Source organism: Cavia porcellus, unplaced genomic scaffold, assembly GCF_034190915.1.
Source record: "Cavia porcellus strain 051 isolate PalLab524CR breed Dunkin Hartley unplaced genomic scaffold, mCavPor4.1 scaffold_27, whole genome shotgun sequence".
In the NCBI taxonomy this organism is placed as follows: domain Eukaryota; kingdom Metazoa; phylum Chordata; class Mammalia; order Rodentia; family Caviidae; genus Cavia; species Cavia porcellus.
The window spans coordinates 38,687,478-38,689,791 of record NW_026947510.1 but is presented as its reverse complement, the minus strand read 5'-3'; the positions used below and the strand labels follow the sequence as shown (position 1 = coordinate 38,689,791).

At 54.1% G+C, this 2,314-nt stretch overlaps 1 long non-coding RNA gene across 1 annotated transcript; it reads left to right on the top strand.

Annotated features, from left to right (window-relative positions):
• Positions 1-308: 308 nt before the first annotated feature.
• Positions 309-1,607, top strand: LOC134473560 (uncharacterized). Its single transcript, XR_010043871.1, has 2 exons — positions 309-889; positions 1,501-1,607. It is a non-coding gene; the product is annotated as an uncharacterized LOC134473560 (long non-coding RNA).
• Positions 1,608-2,314: the final 707 nt, after the last annotated feature.

Genomic DNA, 2,314 nt, shown 5'->3' with positions numbered 1-2,314 from the left:
TAAGCCAACTGACTTAAACACCATGCAAATTTGTTTCTTAAGAAGTTCAAAGATAGGTCCATTTCCAGGGTGTGCCAAATCATCCCAGGTCCTTCCTATCTTCCCCCTGTGGACACAGGTTCTTCAGAGGGTTGTACAGATGGTTACTAGGGTTCCAGGTGTCATGGTCAGACAGCCCGTACAGTGGGAGAAGAAGGTAAGGAGCAAAGAAACCTCTCCCAGAAACCCTCTCATCCCTCACTATGCAGAACCAGCTCCTTTGCCTAAACACAACTAGTCACAGATTTTGGGAGTGGGACTGTTGGGAGCCGTGGCACTGTCAAGTCATCAGACGCGGTGATTGCGAGGCCTGTGGGAAAGTACAAAAGCCTGAGCTAGATTACCCCTCTCATCGAGCCCGCCTGTGTGGCACCTGTTTCTTATCACCCCACTAAGTTCCCGCCTCACAGGGTAGTCTGCCTAGCTACTAATCCTATATATAGCCAGTGCCTCCACCCCCGAGAGAGACTGAAGCACGGAAGGAGCCGCGGGGAGCGGACCGGTAGAGGCTTCGGGGGAGACTGAAGCACGGAAGGAGCCGCGGGGAGCGGACCGGTAGAGGCTTCGGGGGAGAGAGAAGCACAAAAGGAGCCGCGGGGAGCGGACCGGTAAAGGCTTCGGGGCAGACTGAAGCAAGGAAGGAGCCGCGGAGAGCGGACCGGTAGAGGCTTCGGGGCAGACTGTATAAGGAGAGAATAAAGAAAAGCCTGACCACCGCCAGACCTTGTCGTGTGTCTTTCCTGCCGGCCGGGAGCGACATCGACATTTGGTGGCCCGAACGGGGATTGATCAACCCCGAGACGCGGTGGTGGACTGCATTCTCCTACACAGTGCTGCAGCTGCAGGACAGGTGAGTAGAGGATAAGCCTGGGCCCTGGGTGGCGCGCACCTACAGGGTTTGTAGACTCCTCTCAACCTCACGCGTAAGTGGCGGGTTTCTTGGGCCTCACGCGGTGAGTATGAAACATAACACCAGAACTTAAGGTAATAAAAGAGTGTAAAACATAAACATAGAAGTAAAAATAACAGAAGATATATTAAAAATGGGAAACATGCCAAGTAAAGATACACAGCCTTGGTGTTGGTCCTTCGGAGACTCCTAAAGTCCAAGGACCTCAAGGTGGGGCGTAAGACTTTAGAAAATTTCCTTGCAGAGATTGACAGCTTTGCTCCCTGGTTTCTGCCTACAGGGCATGTAAACCTGCCCTCCTGGGAAAAGTTGGGCAGAGACCTTTCCCTAGCAGAACGGGAGGGTAGAGCTTCAGTCTCTGCTCGTCCATTGTGGGAAATGATACACGCGTGCCTAAAGAGTGAGGGTAGTTACGGGGGGAGCTCTCAAGAACTTGTAGAAGTACGCGAGGTGTTTGAACAGGCACAGTGAGGAAGCTCCCGAGAAGGGTCCGTCAAGGAGGGCAGAGATACAAAAGAGGAAGCCGAGGCGCGGTTTGTGTCTTTCCGCAGGAATCGGGACGAGAGCCAATGTGGGTCCCAGAGAGGTTGACGCGACAAGTCCCTCGACTGAAGATCAGGCCTGTTCCACCAGAGGCCAACCGCAGACCCAACAACAAGATGAGCCCTAAAAGAACTGCAGGACAATCCCTTTTTGGGGGCCTGGAACGGCTTGCTCCCCTATGTGCTACCCTTATATACGCATGGCTCGCTCGCATGGCCTACGACCGCGTTTAAAAGTGACAGGCTTCCCACATTCTCCTCCCTAGACAACAACATGTAGCAGGGTGGGTGAGTCAATGACGGGTAAGAGCGTGCCTCCCCAGCACGACTCAACCTAAGCCAGGCCCTACCCCGTTCCGCTCGAAAGCCGCTGGATTGTTAGATAAATTTCTCTCGGAGGGGATTCGTGGAGAGAAATGAGTGCATGCCTATGTGCAACCAGGTTCCGTCCGGTTCATTCCTGGCCCTAGAAAAAAGGACGAGGGCCTCAGGGCCTTGGTGGACCCTGGGACGGCCGACCAGGGTCTACGCTAAGGGCCTACGGTGGGCCTCAGTTCGGGGCATAGGCCTCTGCACTCTATCCAGGACGGGCTGCGATGCGCGTAGCCATCATTTAAAATAAAATAGGGGGAGATGTTGGGAGCCGTGGCACTGTCAAGTCATCAGACGCGGTGATTGCGAGGCCTGTGGGAAAGTACAAAAGCCTGAGCTAGATTACCCCTCTCATCGAGCCCGCCTGTGTGGCACCTGTTTCTTATCACCCCACTAAGTTCCCACCTCACAGGGTAGTCTGCCTAGCTACTAATCCTATATATAGCCAGTG